Source organism: Anolis sagrei, chromosome 4 (assembly GCF_037176765.1).
Source record: "Anolis sagrei isolate rAnoSag1 chromosome 4, rAnoSag1.mat, whole genome shotgun sequence".
In the NCBI taxonomy this organism is placed as follows: Eukaryota; Metazoa; Chordata; class Lepidosauria; order Squamata; family Dactyloidae; genus Anolis; species Anolis sagrei.
The window spans coordinates 246,795,480-246,813,384 of NC_090024.1; the positions used below are offsets into that span (position 1 = coordinate 246,795,480).

Consider the following 17,905-nt stretch of genomic DNA (forward strand, 5'->3'; position numbering starts at 1 on the left):
TTGGTTGTGTCATCATTTTAATAAGCCTTCACAAAGAGGTGACTCCTTTTACCAACTCTCTACATATTAGTAGCAGTGATATTCATACATCCTTACAATTTAGTGGCATCATTGCAAATTAGTGGCCAAGCCTTTACAATAAGTAGCAGTAATATACGGGCTCCGTCACACTTGGTTTAAATCATGCTCTCAAGAAACAAAATTGGTTGTTTTTTGTTAAAAGTTATACACAGTTTACTTACTTACAAACTTTATGTATACAGCATACATTCCATATATATATATGGGTATATTTCTTATCAATCCAGTTACAGATAGAATCACAGAGTTGGAAGAGACCTCCTGGGCCATCCAGTCCAACCCCATTCTGCCAAGAAGCAGGAAAATTGCATTCAAAGCACCCCTGACAGATGGCCACCCAGCCTCTGCTTAAAAGCTTCCAAAGAAGGAGCCTCTACCACAGGCTGGGGCAGAGAGTTCCACTGCTGAACAGCTCTCATAGTCAGGAAGTTCTTCCTAATGTTCAGATGGAATCTCCTCTCTTGTAGTTTGCAGCCATTGTTCTGCATCCTTGTCTCCTTCTCGGTGGTGGCACTGGAACTCCCTCCCCAGGGACATCAGCCTAACACCCACCCTTTCCATCTTCCGCAAAGATCTGAAGACATGGATGTTCCACTGTGACTTTTGATTAGATAATCCCCCAATTTTCGCCCCAGGTATGATCCAAAATTTCATCCTTGCACTTTACTACCGTTCTCTACCCAAAGATATAATGTTCTGTTTTACATTGCCCTCTATCCCTCATTTTGCCCTTCGACTTACGCATCTTTTCTCTCAGCCCTTCCCTTACAATTGACTGCACTAGTTTGCCCTCCGTGCCAAAACCCGGTCACTATTTCAGGTCCATTGGTTGTTAGTTCAACGGTTGTTTTATATTTTGTTATAATGCTGTTCTTTTATTTTGTTTTGATGCTGCTGTTATGATTTTAATGTGTTATAGTTTAACTATGTTGATCGGGCTTAGTCCCCATGTAAGCCATCCCACATCCCTCCCAGGAGATGGAAGCGGAGTACAGTAATGATAATAATAATAATAATAATAATAATAATAATAATAATAATAATTTGAAACACAACATGAGTCCACAGCAGACAAGATCACTCTGCTGGCTGTTGTACTGGATCACACGTCGGACACTTCCCAAGTGTCTAGGACTGTGTGATGTATCGATGAATAATGCATGCAGACCCAGTAAGGTGGCCTTTTGCAGCTGGCAGGTGTTGATTTTGTCAGCACCTATTGTGTTTAAGCCCAGGCCAAGGTCTTGAGGCACTGCACAGAGTGTGCCGATCACCACTGGGACCCCCTTGACTGGCTTGTGCCAGAGTCTTTGCAGTTCAATCTTTAAATCCTCATATCATGTCAGCTTTTCCAGTTGTTTCTCTTCAGTCCTACTGTCACCTGGGATTGCAACATCAGCGATCCATATTTTGTTTTCTAACATGATCGTGAGGAGTATTGTGCTCCATAACTCTGCCAGTCTGAATTTGGAAGTCCCAGAGTAGTTTGATGTGTTCATTTTCTGTAACTTTTTCCAGCTTGTGATCCCACCAGATCTTTGTCACAGGCAGATGGTATTCCAATGAATCATCTGAGCAACAGTGTTGTGCCTCTGCTTGGAGTCTGTCTGCTCAATCTTCTTGCAGCAGTTGAGGATGTGATCTATTGTTTCATCTGCTTCCTTGCAGAGTCTACACTTGGGATCTGTCATTGGCTTTTCAATTCTGGCTTTGATGGCATTTGTTCTAATGGATTATTATTATTATTATTATTATTATTATTATTATTATTTCCTCTTAAATAAATCACATTCCAGGATAGTCAACAATGTGGAGAGAGAGAGAGAGAAACCAAGAAAAAAAGCATCTTAGCATCTATTTACACCCAATAAGCCTCAATTCATCTCTATCTGGGTTCTATTATGTTTATGTAATTCTCCACTCTCAGGGAAGCTCTTTCCACATTTGAGACATTTAAAGTTTCTTCCCAATGTGCGTTCTCTGATGTCTCTGATGTGAATGTAGGGCCCCACTCTGAGTGAAACTCTTTCCACATTGCAGGCATTTTAAAAGCTTTCTCCCCAGTGTGAACTCTTTGATGTGAACGTAGGGCCCCACTCTGACTGAAACTCTTTCCACACTCCAGGCATACATAGGGTTTCTCCCCAGTGTGGACTCTTTGATGTGAACGTAGACTTCCACTCCGAGTGAAACTCTTTCCACACTCCAGGCATTTATAGGGTTTCTCCCCAGTGTGAATGCTTTGATGTGACCGTAGACTTCCACTACAAGTGAAACTCTTTCCACACTCCAGGCATTCATAGGGTTTCTCCCCAGTGTGAATGCTTTGATGTGAACGTAGCTCTCCACTCCAAGTGAAACTCTTTCCACACTCTGGGCATGTATAGGGTTTTTCCCCAGTGTGGATTCTCTTATGTGAATGTAGCTGTCCACTCTGAGTGAAACTCTTTCCACACTCCGGGCATTCATAGGGTTTCTCCCCAGTGTGGGTTCTCTGATGTGAATGTAGGTCTCCACTCCAAGTGAAACTCTTTCCACACTCCAGGCATACATAGGGTTTCTCGCCAGTGTGAACTCTTTGATGTGAACGTAGATGACCACTCTGAGTGAAACTCTTTCCACACTCTGGGCATTCATAGGGTTTCTCCCCAGTGTGAACGCTCTGATGTGAACGTAGATGACCACTCCGACTGAAACTCTTCCCACACTCCAGGCATTTATAGGGTTTTTCCCCAGTGTGAATTCTTTGATGTGAACGTAGCTCTCCACTCTGGGTGAAACTCTTTCCACACTCCAGGCATTTATAGGGTTTCTCCCCAGTGTGAACACTTTGATGTGAATGTAGACTTCTACTCCAAGTGAAACTCTTTCCACACTCCAGGCATTTATAGGGTTTCTCCCCAGTGTGAACTCTTCGATGTAAACATAGACTTCTACTCCAAGTGAAACTCTTTCCACACTCTGGGCATGTAAAGGGTTTCTCCCCAGTGTGGATTCTCTTATGTGAATGTAGCTCTCCACTCTGAATGAAACTCTTCCCACACTCCAGGCATTCATAGGGTTTCTCCCCAGTGTGAACTCTTTGATGTGAACATAGCTCTCCACTCCGAGTGAAACTCTTTCCACACTCTGGGCATTTATAGGGTTTCTCTCCAGTGTGGGTTCTCTGATGTGAACGTAGACATCCACTCCGAGTGAAAGTCTTTCCACACTCCAGGCATTTATAGGGTTTCTCCCCAGTATGAACTCTTTGATGTGAACGTAGATGTCCACTCTGAGTGAAACTCTTTCCACACTCCAGGCATTTATAGGGTTTCTCCCCAGTGTGAACTCTTTGATGTGAACGTAGACTTCCACTCCAAGTGAAACGCTTTCCACACTCTGGGCATTCATAGGGTTTCTCCCAAGTGTGAGTTCTTGCATGTGAACACAGATGTGTACTGTGAGTGAAGCTCTTCCCACATTCCAGACATGTGTAGGGTTTCTCACCAGTGTGAGTTCTTTCATGTAACTGCAGAAGTGTCTGCTGACTAAAACCCTTTCCACATTCAGTACATTGATATGATTGTCTCTCCATGTTGGTACTTTAAAATGCAAGATAGACACTTTCCTTTTCTGAAGTGTCAGTGAGCCAAAGCAGCCAGATCGGCACCTTCGGAGTATTTCTTCTTCCTATATGTCTGGTTTCTTTACTGCACTTTTGAAATCTAAATTCTTCAATGTCTACCAGATGTTGAATTGTTTCTTATCTTGACAAATGTGGCTCCGTAGAATGTTCCTTTCCCTGGTGAAGAAAGAAGAAAGAAAAGATTGAAAGGATGAAAGCTAGAAAACTTCTCCCCTTTTTCCCTTCATGGGAATTGCAAGGGTCTCAAGGGAACACACAGAAGACAACAAAGGTGTGGGCTGCTAAAGTGCCAGCATGAAGCTTTCCTATAATAATAATAATAATAATAATAATAATAATAATAATAATAACAACAACTTTATTTGTACCCCGCTACCATCTCCCCAAGGGACTCGGTGAGGCTTACATGAGGCCAAGTCCACAGCACATCAATAAACAAAAGCAATAACAAATAATCAATACAAATAGTTAAAATAAAACTCATAAACAAAAAATACACAATAAGCAATAAACAATAACAACATACAGCATTTAAGCCAAATGTAATAATTAAAATATAAAATGCTGGGCATGAAACAAGGTAAGGTAAACTAGGATAGGGTTTTCAAAGAAAGATGCGGGCGCATAGGCAATCCTAAAGCAATATTAAAGTGCATTAAAATATATTCAAACAATGTAAATGGTTTAAATAACCCAAATAAAAGAACAAAAATTTGGCACCAACTTAAGAAAGGACTATTTGATATAGAATCTTTGCAGGAAACCCATATCTGCCAGAAATATGTGGCCCACTTAACACAAAAGAAACGGGAAAATGTATTATGCATGGGGGGGGGGGGAAAGGGGGGTAGTAACATATGTTAACAAAAGGATTCCATCGAAACAGGTATTCAAAGACCAAGAGGGAAGAATCCTAGGCATAATTATAGAGTTTGATGGGAGGAGTGTGCTATTGTGTAATATCTATGCCCCAAACGGAACTAAAACAAAATTTATAGAATCACTATACAAGAAGATATTAGAACCGGAATGTTGTTCATTCGTTCAGTCGTCTCCGACTCTTCGTGACCTCATGGACCAGCCCACGCCAGAGCTCCCTGTCGGCCGTCACCACCCCCAGCTCCTTCAAGGTCAGTCCAGCCACTTCAAGGATGCCATCCATCCATCTTGCCCTTGGTCGGCCCCTCTTCCTTTTGCCTTCCACTTTCCCCAGCATCATTCCCTTCTCTAGGCTTTCCTGTCTCCTCATGATGTGGCCAAAGTACTTCAACTTTGTCTCTACTCTCCTTCCCTCCAATGAGCAGTTGGGCTTTATTTCCTGGAGGATGGACTGGTTGGATCTTCTCGCAGTCCAAGGCACTCTCAGAACTTTCCTCCAACACCACAGCTCAAAAGCATCGATCTTCCTTCGGTCAGCCTTCCCTCTGGTCCAGCTCTCACATCCCTAGGTGACTACAGGGAATACCATGGCTTTGACTAGGCAATGGATCTTTGTTGCCAGTGTGATGTCTCTACTCTTTACTATTTTATCGAGATTGGACATTGCTCTCCTCCCAAGAAGTAAGTGTCTTCTGATTTACTGGCCACACGATGATCTAATCATCATGGGTGACTTTAATGGGGTTTTAAATAGCAAAATGGATAAAACAAAGGGAGTTTAAAAAACAAACAACTACTATATGGGAGAACTTCCAAGAGACTTTAAGGTGCTAAAAGAAAATCTAGGATTGCAGGATATTTGGAGATGTCACCATAGAGACGAACAGGACTTTACTTTCTTCTTGAACCGACATAATACATGGTCCTGAATAGATATGATATGGGGAACAGAGGCAATTGTATCAAAAACAACAAAAGTTAGAATCCTGACGAGAATAAATTCGGATCATTCTCCATTAGAAGTAACCCTTGAAAAAACAGACAATAGGAAAAGAATATTTAAATGGAGGTTAGATGATCAGTTATTAAGAGAGCATAAGGATCAGGAGGTCAATAAGAAGATATTGGAAGAGTTCTTTAAGACCAACACAGAACAAGACACGACAATAGATATCATATGGAACACATCTAAAGCATATATAAGAGGCCACTTTATTCAATAGAAAGCAAAGAGAAATAGAATAAGAAATTGTGAACTTAGAAAGATAAAGGAGGAAATCCAAAAAACGGAGGCAGAACAAAAAAAAAAAACCCAGATAATAAGAAAATGTGCCTACAATTGGATATACTAAGGAAAAGAATAGACTCGCTTTAATTAGAGGAAATAAGTCAAAAGCGAAAATATATGAAACAAAATCCCTTCGAAAATGCCAACAAAATAGGGAGATACCTATGGAAAATTAGAAGGAGAAAACAGAAACAGCCGATAAACAAAATAGAAGAAGGGGGGAAAAGTTATGTTAACCAGACGGATATTGAAGAACAATTTCGTAAATTCTATAAGAAATTATATGCAGATGACAACATCCGCAAGGAAAAGGTAATCCACTACCTGGGAAAACAGAAAATAAAGAAGCTGACAGAGAAAGAAAGGGAAATACTGAACAGGACGGCTACGGAAGAGGAAATACGGAAGATAATAGCGGATCTACCAACAAACAAATCCCCAGGCCCTGATGGACTTACGGACAAATATTATAAAATCTTCAGCGATGTATTTATTTATTTATTTATTTATGTATTTATTATTTAAACTTATATGCCGCCACTCCCCTGGGGCTCGGAGCGGCTTACAAGAATGACTAAAATCTAACACAATTTAAAAGCAATTTAAAACAATTTAAAAACAACAGTATCAAACATTAAAAGCCTGTCGGAACAGGTATGTCTTACATGCCCTGCGGAAAGCTGGTAAGTCCCGCAGGGCACGAACCTCAGGTGGCAGAGCATTCCAGAGTGATGGCGCCACTGCTGTGAAGGCTCTGCGTCTGGTTGCTGCTAGACGCAAGGTCTTGACACTGGGGACCTCCAATAGATCTTGGTCCTCAGAACGGAGGGATCTCTGGGGTTGGGAGGGGGTGAGGCGGTCCCTCAGGTACATCGGCCCCAGACCATGCAAGGCCTTAAAGGTGAGTACCATCACTTTGAAAGTGATCTGGTGCTCAATTAGTAACCAATGCAGCTGTAGTAAGATTGGTGTTATGTGGCATCTCATCGGAATTCCCGCAAGAAGCCGAGCAGCTGCGTTTTGTACCAACTTGAGCTTCCGAATCACCGACAGAGGGAGGCCAATGTAGAGGGCGTTACAGTAGTCCAGTCTTGAGATGACCGTGGCCTGGATCACCGTAGCTAGGTCGTCCCTGGACAGGGAGGGGGCCAGCCGTCTAGCCTGCCGCAGGTGAAAGAAGGCGGTTTTGCTCACGGCGGAGACCTGGGCCTCCATTGTCAGCAGAGGGTCCAAAAGGACTCCCAGACTCTTGACCAATGATGACGGGCGTAACGCCTCGCCATCCAGGGTGGGCAGATGGATGTCCCCACTGCCCGATCCACCCAGCCATAGGATCTCCGTCTTTGCTGGATTCACCCTCAGCCTGCTGGCACGCAGCCATCCAGTCACGGCCTCGAGGCACTGATGGAAACAATCGGGTGCAGAGTCCGGTCGGCCTTCCATCTTCAGCACCAGCTGAGTGTCATCCGCGTACTGATAACACTCAAGCCCAAAACCTCGAACCAGCTGAGCAAGTGGTCGCATATAGATGTTAAACAACAGAGGGGAGAGAATGTATTAACACCACACCTAACGAAAGTAATAAACAGAGCCCTGGAGGAGAGGAAGAGACCCGAGACATGGAGGACTGCACACATAACGTTAATACCAAAAGAAGACCAAGATAACACAAAAGTTAAAAACTTTCGACCAATCTCCTTGCTTAATGTCGATTATAAAATATTCGCGGGAGTAAGAGCAGCAAGACTAAAAAAGGTCCTAAACACAAGGATAAATGAAGATCAACCCGGCTTTCTGCCAGGACGTCAAATAAATAACAACACTAGATTGATCTTTAATACAATAGAAAATTACGAAAAGCACATACAAAAAGAGGTAGGACTTCTATTTTTGGACGCCGAAAAGACCTTTGGCAGGGTCAACTGGGGATTCATAACTGAATTATTAAAAGAAATGGACGCTGGTTTTCATTTTATAAATGTGATTAAGACAATATACTCACAGCAGTCCGCCAGAATTATAGTGAACGGACAAACCTCCGAACTAATTAATATACATAGAGGAACTAGGCAGGGATGCCCATTATCCCCATTAATCTTTATCATGAGCCTAGAAGTAATGCTGGAAAGCATCAGAAAAAAATCAAGAAATTAAAGGGTTAAAGGTGAGATCACATAATTACAAAGTAGCGGCATTCGCGGATGACGTGATGTGTATAATGGAGGACCCACTAGATGGTGGACAGAAATCGAATCATTCGGTGAAGTGGCAGGGCTTAATATAAACAAAGATAAGTCTAAATTCCTGGTCAAGAACATGACAAGAAGGAGAAAGGAAGAACTATGGAAGAAAACAGGGGTGGAAATCGCTTAAAAGGTAAAATATTTGGGGATCCAGATAACAACAAGTAATGCACAACTATTAAAAAATAACTATGACATCAAATGGGAAAAAAATAAACGAAAAAATGAGACAATGGCAGAGGTTAGACCTATCCCTCTTAGGTAGGATAGCATTTTATTTATCGTGTCATCCGCAACCAGAACATTGTATTACATTTCTAACAGAACAAAACAAACAAACAGATTAAAAAAAAAAACACAAATTTTGCATTAACAAAATTTTGCATTAAAAAAAGGATAGCATTAACAAAAATGAATATCCTCATGGAGGTGCTATACCTATTCCGTATGATTCCAATAGTAAGAACTAAAAACACACTAACGAAATGGCAAAAAGATATAAATAGATTTATCTGGCAAAATAAAAAGGCCAGAATAAAATTCAGAAATCTAAGTGATGAAACTAGGAGGGGAAGATTAGGACTGCCGGACCTCCAGTTGTACTATGATGCAGCGGTGCTGACATGGGTCAAGGAATGGGCCACATTATTTATTTGTATTTATTTCGGGTACTTCTACCTGCCCTTCTCAACCCCCTCAGGGCGGCTTACAGAAAGGCACAATTCGATGCCTGCACAACATACACATCTATGCTGATGATCGTGCCATCACCACTCAAGCAGAGAACTTTGAGATGGTTGAACAGAAGGTCTCTGAAGCTCTAGGTGCTCTTACTGCATACTACAGAGAAAACCAGCTGATCCCTAACCCATCTAAAACACAGACATGTGCTTTTCATCTTAAGAACAGACAAGCACCCCGAGCTCTGAGGATGACCTGGGAAGGAATCCCACTGGAGTATTGCAGCACACCCAAATCCCTGGGAGTCACTCTGGATCGTGCTCTTACCAATAAGAAGCACTGCCTGAACATGAAGAAAAAAGTGGGTGCTAGTAACAATATCATACGAAAGCTGACTGGCACAACCTGGGGATCACAACCAGACACAGTGAAGACATCTGCCCTTGCGCTGTGCTACTCTGCTTCTGAGTATGCATGCCCAGTGTGGACACACATCTCAGCACACTAAAACAGAGGATGTGGCTCTTAATGAGACATGCCGCATAATCACGGGGTGTCTGCGCCCTACACCACTGGAGAAATTACACTGTTTAGCCGGTATTGCACCACCTGACATCCGCCGGGATGTACCAGCCAATAGTGAAAGGACCAAGGCAGAGACATCTCCTGCTCATCCCCTGTTTGGGTATCAGCCAGCATGTCAACGACTTAAATCAAGAAATAGTTTTCTAAGATCTACAGAGACACTCGTTGAAACACAACAGCAAGCGAGAGTCCAAACGTGGCAGGCTCAAACCCAGAAATTCAAATAATGGCTGATACCAAATGAGAGACTCCCCCCTGGGCACACAGAAGACTGGGCGACTTGGAAGGTGTTGAACAGCTCTGGCACCACGAGATGCAGAGCCAACCTCCAGAAATGGGGCCACAAAGTGGAATCCATGACATGCGAGTGCGGAGAAGAGCAAACCACTGACCACCTGCTGCAATGCAACCTGAGCCCTGCCACATGCACAATGGAGGACCTTCTTGGAGCAACACCAGAAGCACTCCAAGTGGCCAGATACTCATCAAGGGACATTTAATCAACTACCAAGCTTGAAAACTTTGTGCTTTGTTTGTTTATTTGTTAAAAATGCAATTCAACTGTTTTGTTTGCTCCTGACATGAAAAATAAATAAATTCTTACTGCCTGGGGGAATCCTTTGTTGGGGCCTTAATCAACAACCAAGCTTGCAAACTCTGCTTTGTCTGTTTGTGAAAAATTTGTTAAAAATGTAATACAATTGTCTGGTTGGGTTGTTGTAGGTTTTTCCGGGCTATATGGCCATGTTCTGGAGGCAATTTTTCTCCTGACGTTTCGCCTGCATCTATGGCAAGCATCCTCAGAGGTAGTGAGGTCTGTTGGAAGTAGGAAAAAGGGTTTATATATCTGTGGAATGACCAGGGTGGGACAAAGGACTCTTGTCTGCTGGAGCTAGGTGGGAATGTAGAATCGTAGAATCGTAGAATCAAAGAGTTGGAAGAGACCTCATGGGCCAACCAGTCCAACCCCATTCTGCCAAGAAGCAGGAATATTGCATTCAAATCACCCCTGACAGATGGCCATCCAGCCTCTGCTTAAAAGCTTCCAAAGAAGGAGCCTCCACCACATTCCGGGGCAGAGAGTTCCACTGCTGAACGGCTCTCACAGTCAGGAAGTTCTTCCTAATGTTCAGATGGAATCTCCTCTCTTGTAGTTTGAAGCCATTGTTCCATTGCGTCCTAGTCTCCAAGGAAGCAGAAAACAAGCTTGCTCCTTCCTCCTCCCTGTGGCTTCCTCTCACATACTTATACATGGCTATCATATCTCCTCTCAGCCTTCTCTTCTTCAGGCTAAATATGCCCATGTTTCAGCCGATCACCTTGATTAGCATTCAATGGCTTGGAAGTGCCTGGGAGTGATTTTATGTGCCTGTTCTGTTTCCCCACAGAAGTGCTGGACCACTCTCACAACCACTATGTCAGACTACATTGAGAAGCCATTGAAATCCACAAGACGCATGTGGACAATTTCAACAGAAAGGAGGGAACCATGAAAATGAACAAAATCTAGCTACCAGTATTAAAAAAACCTCTAAAATCAGAACAGCAGAACAACAGAGAGGAAACAAACAGGCACAAAAAATCACTCTCAACAAAAGATTCCCCCCAGGCACTTCCAAGCCATTAAATGCTAATCAAGGTGATCAATTGAAACATTCACACTTAGCTCCAGCAGACAAGAGTCCTTTGTCCACCCTGGTTATTCCACAGATATATGAACCCATTTTCCTACTTCCAACAGACCTCACTACCTCTGAGGATGCTTGCTATAGATGCAGGCGAAACGTCAGGAGAAAAACTGCCTCCAGAACATGGCCCTAACTTGAACTGACCTGTGTTTCAAACCTTTCTCTATGTCCAGAGAGAAATTCCATTATACCTTCCCCCCCCCCCGCCCCTTCTGTGTATTTTTGGAGAACAAACTTTGCTGTGTGCCCCTGAGGGGGTGAGTGAGGAGAGCGGGGGAAAAAGGCTGGAAAGGGATAGAAACCAAGAATGCAGCCATGCTGCTGGCCACGTGACCTTGGAGGTGTCTACGTACAACGCCGGCTCTTCGGCTTAGCAATGGAGGTGAGCACCTTAGTTGTAGAATCCTAGAATCCAAGAGTTGGAAGAGACCTCATGGGCCATCCAGTCCAACCCCTTTCTGCCAAGAAGCAGGAATATTGCATTCAAATCACCCCCGACAGATGGCCATCCAGCCTCTGATTAGAAGCTTCCAAAGAAGGAGCCTCCACCACACTCCGGGGCAGAGAGTTCCACTGCTGAACGGCTCTCACAGTCAGGAAGTTCTTCCTCATGTTCAGGTGGAATCTCCTCTCTTGTAGTTTGAAGCCATTGTTCCATTGCGTCCTAGTCTCCAGGGAAGCAGAAAACAAGCTTGCTCCCTCCTCCTCCCTGTGGCTTCCTCTCACATATTTATACATGGCTCTCATCATATCTCCTCTCAGCCTTCTCTTCTTCAGGCTAAACATGCCCAGCTCCTTAAGCCGCTCCTCATAGGGCTTGTTCTCCAGACCCTTGATCATTTTAGTTGCTCTTCTCTGGACACATTCCAGCTTGTCAATATCTCTCTTGAATTATGGTGCCCAGAATTGGACACAGTGTGATTCAAGGTGGAATAGAGCATGGGGAGCATGACTTCCCTAGATCTAGACACTATGCTCCTCTTGATGCAGGCCAAAATCCCATTGGCTTTTTTTGCCGCCACATCACATTGTTGGCTCATGTTCCCCTTCTTCCTCCCCACGAGGACTCCAAGATCTTTTTCACACGTCCTGCTCTCGAGCCAGGCCTCCTCGTCCCCCATTCTGTCTCTTTGCATTTCGTTTTTCCTGCCAAAGTGGAGTATCTTGCATTTGTCCCCGTTGAACTTTATTGTGTGAGTTTTGGCCCTTCATCTCTCTCATCTGTGAAGATCGTTTTGAATTCTGCTCCTGTCCTCTGGAGTCTTGGAGGATTTTGGAGCGACCCCCGTTCGCTTGGTCTGGGCAGAGGCTCCTCTGGCCAACCCCTGGGGGCCTGGGGGGGGGGGGGGGAAGAGGGGGGAGGCACACGGCCGGAGATCCCCGGGGGCACTCAGGCCCCTTCCAAGGCGGAGGCCAAGGCAGGGTTCCCACCCACCCCCCTCCCCACTTCCCTTCCCCTGCCTTGGCCTCCGCCTTGGAACGGGCCTGAGTGCCCCTGGCCGTGTGCCTCACCCCTCTCCCCCCCCAGCCCCCCCCCCCCAAGGCTGCCCCTTACCTCCTTCTTTCCTTCCTTCCCTCTCGCCGCTCTTGACTCCAAAAGGAACTCGCCCACAAAAGCACCAAGGTTTATAGGTGTGTCTCTCTTTGTGGGTGTGGGTGTGTGTGGCTGTGGTTAGCACTGCCCCTCCTCGCAAGGACCCAGAAGCCCCTCCCCTTTCCTCCCTTTCCCCCCTTCCTCCTGGCATCCCATAATACCCCTCCTTCCCTCCCTCCTTCCAATGGCGAGGGGTCTTCCTGGGGGAGGGCATCCCATAATACCCCTCCCCCTCCCTTCCTCCCTCCCTCCTTCCAATGGCGAGGGGTCTTCCTGGGGGTGGGCATCCCATAATATCCCTCCCCCCCCCCCTTGAGCCCAGCTTCCTGCCTTCAGGCTGAGAAAGAGAGGGAGGGGCGCCAAGGGAGGAACCCAGCAAGGAAGGAAGGAAGGAAGCCTTTGGAAACAAAGTGTCCAGCTCAAGGGCCCAGAGGAAGGAAGACTCAAGGCATCCTCTCTCTCAGGCGGAGTGGCCAAGGGGGAAAAAAGGGTTGCCAAGCCCACCCCAAGCCCCAAACTGGGTGGCTTCCTCCCTCCTTCCTTTCCTTCCTCAATAATAAGAACCTGCAGATTGATGATCCCTTTACCAGTTCTTTCCTGAGCGCTCCAGCTGGAGGTCAGCTGTGACCAGCAGTGCTACAGAATTTGAAGAGGCACGAATGGATGGAGGGTGAAAGAGAGAAATGTGCCAAGAGGAAGGTGCGTCAAGCCAACCTCAACTGGGACCACCTTCCGTCTGCAAACCGATGTCCTCACTGCCAAGCCCACCCCAAGCCCGGGACTGGGTGGCTTCCTCCCTCCTTCTTTTCCTTCCTCCTTTCCTTCCTCAATAATAAGAACTTGCAAGTTGATGATCCCTTTACCAGGAAGCGCTCCAGCTGGAGGTCAGCTGTGACCAGCAGTGCTGCAGAATTTGAAGAGGCACAAATGGAGGGCGAAAGAAAGAAGCGTGCCAAGAGAAAGGTGCATAAAGCCAACCCCGACCGGGACCGCCTTCCGTCTCGAAACCGATGCCCTCACTGCGGGAGAACATGCCGGTCAAGAATCGGGCTCCACAGCCACCTATGGACCCTTTACCAGTTCTTTACTGAGTGCTCCAGCTGGAGATCAGCTGTGACCAGCAGTGCTGCAGAATTTGAAGAGGGACGAATGGAAGGCGAAAGAGAGAAACGTGCCAAGAGAAAGAAGGCGCGTCAAGCCAACCCCGACCGGGACCGCCTTCCATCTGGAAACCAATGCCCTCACTGTGGGAGAAGATGCCGGTCAAGAATCGGGCTCCACAGTCACCTACGAACCCACCACCAGGATACTACACTTGGAGGACCATCATCCTCAGACTACGAGGGATTGTCTAAGTAAAGTAAGTAAGTAACCCGCCTCGAGATGTCAGGGAGGCGGGCAAGAAATAAAGCCATTATTGGGTTGCTGTGAGTTTTTCGGACTGTATCGCCCTGACATTGATTTTAACTGCGTCATGTTGTTATTGTTAATGTCTATTGCTTGAGTTATTTATTGATGTATTGTTGTTGTTGTTTATTGATGTATTGGGACTCGGCCTCTTGTACACCACACCGAGTCCTTTGGGAGATGGTAGCGGGCTATAAATAAAGGATTTATTTATTTATTTCAAGGAAACTAGTCCAATGTGGGCTAGGCAAAACTACGGTGAGGTGGATCTGTAATTGGTTAAATAGACGAACCCAGAGGGTGATTCTCCCCAAGGCTTCCTCCTCTTCATCTTGGAAAGAAGTGACAAGTGGAGTGTCACAAGCAGGGTTCCGTCCTGGGCCCGGTCCTGCTCAGGATCTTCATTCATGACTTAGATGAAGGGCGAGAAGGCAGGATCATCAAGTTTTTTCAGACGACACCAAATTGGGAGGGAGAGCCAAGACTCCAGAGGACAGGAGCAGGATTCAAAGGGATCTTGACAAATTAGAGAGATGATGGGCCAAAACTAACAAAATGAAGTTCAACAGTGACAAATGCAAGAGACTCCACTATGGCAGGAAAAACGAAATGCAAAAAATGGGGGACAATGATGCCTGGCTCGAGAGCAATACGTGTGAAAGAGATCTTGGAGTCCTTGTGGACAACAAGTTAAACATGAGGCAGGAATGTGATGTGGCGGCAAAAAAAGCCAATGGGATGTTGGCCTGCATCAAGAGGAGCATAGAAGTCATGCTACCCCTCTATTCCGCCTTGGTTAGACCACATCTGGAATATTGTGTCCAATTCTGGGCACCACAATTCAAGAGAGATATTGACAAGCTGGAATGTGTCCAGAGGAGAGCGACTAAAATGATAAAAGGTCTGAAGAACAAGCCCTATGAGGAGCGGCTTAAGGAGTTGGGCATGTTTAGCCCGAAGAAGAGAAGGCTGAGAGGAGATATGATTGCCATGTATAAATATGTGAGGGGAAGCCACAGGGAGGAGGAGGGAGCAAGCTTGTTTACTGCTTCCCTGGAGACCAGGACGCAAGGGAACAATGGCTTCCAACTACAAGAGAGGAGATTCCATTTGAACATGAGGAAGAACTTCCTGACTGTGAGAGCCGTTCAGCAGTGGAACTCTCTGCCCCGGAGTGTGGTGGAGGCTCCTTTTTTGGAAGCTTTTAAACAGAGGCTGGATGGCCATCTGTCAGGGGTGATTTGAATGCAATATTCCTGCTTCTTGGCAGAATGGGGTTGGACTGGATGGCCCAGGAGGTCTCTTCCAACTCTATGATTCTATTATTATTATTATTATTATTATTATTATTATTATTATTATTATTATTATGTTCCAGCAGCATTCTCTCCTGATGTTGATGAGATAGTCATTGAAAAATGAAAAAATTCAAAATGTGCTGCTGCAGGATGTCCCTCCCCCCTCCCACAGAGACAAAGTTTGGGCATGTTCCAGAAGCATTCTCTCCTGACTTTTCGCCCACGAATGGAGGGCCAAAGAGAGAAACGTGGCAAGAGGAAGAAGGCGCGTCAAGCCAACCCTGACCAGGACCACTTTCCACCTGGAAACCGATGCCCTCACTGTGGGAGAGGATGCAGGTCAAAAATACGGCTCCACAGTCACCTACAAACCCACTGCCAGGACACCAACCTTGGAGGACCATCATCCATCCTTGGACTCCAAGGGCTCACCTAAGTAAGTAAGTAAGTACGTACGTAAAGTTGACTATGGATACTACATTCTTTCTTTTGAGTGATTGGCCATCGTTTTTTGCTTTTGCTATCTAGAGTATTTCCACACATGTTACAAAACTGTAAGTCCAAAATCTATGTTGGTGACGAAAGGTATTTCTAAGGAGAAGGTTAGCCGTCATTCTTTCAACTGTCTTGTTTGTTCTTCCACTTTGGTCTTTGTGATCATACTATGATGTCCACTGTCCACATGTATCCCTGTTTTTAGGCACCTTTGAACCCACAAACACACCAATGTTCTTTAATAAGCAAAGCAGTTTATTGAAGATTAATACAGCAAAAGTCAAAAAGGTCAAAGGCATTCAAATGGGAAATAAAGAAATATCCATAAAACAATCCATAAAGCAGTGTAATGAGATCCAGGCAAAATCCAAGACAGGAAACAGAATAGTCCCAGAATCCAAATGACCACGTCCACAGGAAAATAGTCTTTCAGTTACAAAAGGTTGCCAAGACCCAAGTCCCTTGAAGAAACAGGAGCAAGCTTGAACCAAACAATCCAAATGCAGGAGCTTGCAATCAGGATAAAACAACTTACAAAAATCTCAGCATGAACAATGTGTCCAATTCTGGGCACCACAATTCAAGAGACATATTGACAAGCTGGAATGTGTCCAGAGGAGGGCGACTAAAATGATCAAGGGTCTGGAGAACAAGCCCTATGAGGAGTGGCTTAAGGAGCTGGGCATGTTTAGCCTGAAGAAGAGGAGGCTGAGAGGAGATATGATAGCCATGTATAAATATGTGAGAGGAAGCCACAGGGAGGAGGAGGGAGCAAGCTTGTTTTCTGCTTCCTTGGAGACTAGGACGCAATGGAACGATGGCTTCAAACTACAAGAGAGGAGATTCCATCTGAACATGAGGAAGGACTTCCTGACTGTGAGAGCCGTTCAGCAGTGGAACTCTCTGCCCCAGAGGGAGTGTGGTGGAGGCTCCTTCTTTGGAAGCTTTGAAACAGAGGCTGGATGGCCATCTGTCAGGGGTGATTTGAATGCAATGTTCCTGCTTCTTGGCAGAATGGGGATGGACTGGATGGCCCAGGAGGTCTCTTCCAGCTCTTTGATTCTATGATTCTATGATTCACCCCGGCATTACAGATTACTTGGCCATCCCTGATATCCAGAAACAACAACTCTGTTACACATTGGTAAAGGACTTATCCAAGAGCAACTCTACGTTGACATCATTCATATGAAGAACTTTGATATTTACGTTTGTATTAGTCAGTTTACTGACTCCATTAACGCTTGAGAACATTTTCAAGACAATAGTAAGACCACGTTTGGTCTCCATTCATTTTATTTGACAGTACCGAAACTTTTACTATTGTACTGTAAAATTGGTGTAAAGTGTTACTAAAACGTATATCTTTATGTTAAGTATGCGTTATTTACTTGATTTAAAGCTTCGGCAGCCCTTGAGAATATTATCAAGTCTGTAGTAAAACTGTGTTTGTTTTCCTTTTTCCTTTTTGACAGTATTGATATTTAAACTGGAAAGTGTAACAATGTTATGGTAATACTTGTGTGAAGTGTTGCTAAATTGAATATCTTTATGTGAAGAACTATAGAAGAAGACATTTCATTACATATATTGAACTTAATATTTCATACTATATACCTACTTTCCTTTTCACTGTTGGACTGGATGGCCCAGGAGGTCTCTTCCAACTCTATGATTCTATGAAAACTAAACGTTGGATTCACTGAAGAGTATAGATGCACACGCCCTATATTTATTCAGAAAGCCATAGCAAAAGCATTCCGTTTCCCTTGGGAAACCTCTCCTTGACGCCTTTTTTCTCTTAAACTTGCTGAGCGCCTCCTCCCTAAATCCAGTTGGCAATCCTGATAAATTTGCCCTTTACGATCAAAGATGCCCCCTCTGGTCTGCTCATTGGTACATTCCTTTCACTATCTCTGTCTAACCTTGGCTGTTCGGCCTCAGCCTCTTTCTCAGGCCACCGTTCATCGCTGGAAGAGAAAATGTACCAGACAATTTTGGCCCCAGGTATGATCCAAAATTTCGTCCTTGCACTCTA

The 17,905-nt window shown here is 44.8% G+C and overlaps 1 pseudogene; it reads right to left on the reverse strand.

Annotated features, from left to right (window-relative positions):
- Positions 1-17,905, reverse strand: part of LOC137094725 (zinc finger protein 420-like) — a 31,194-nt pseudogene continuing 13,289 nt past the window's right edge.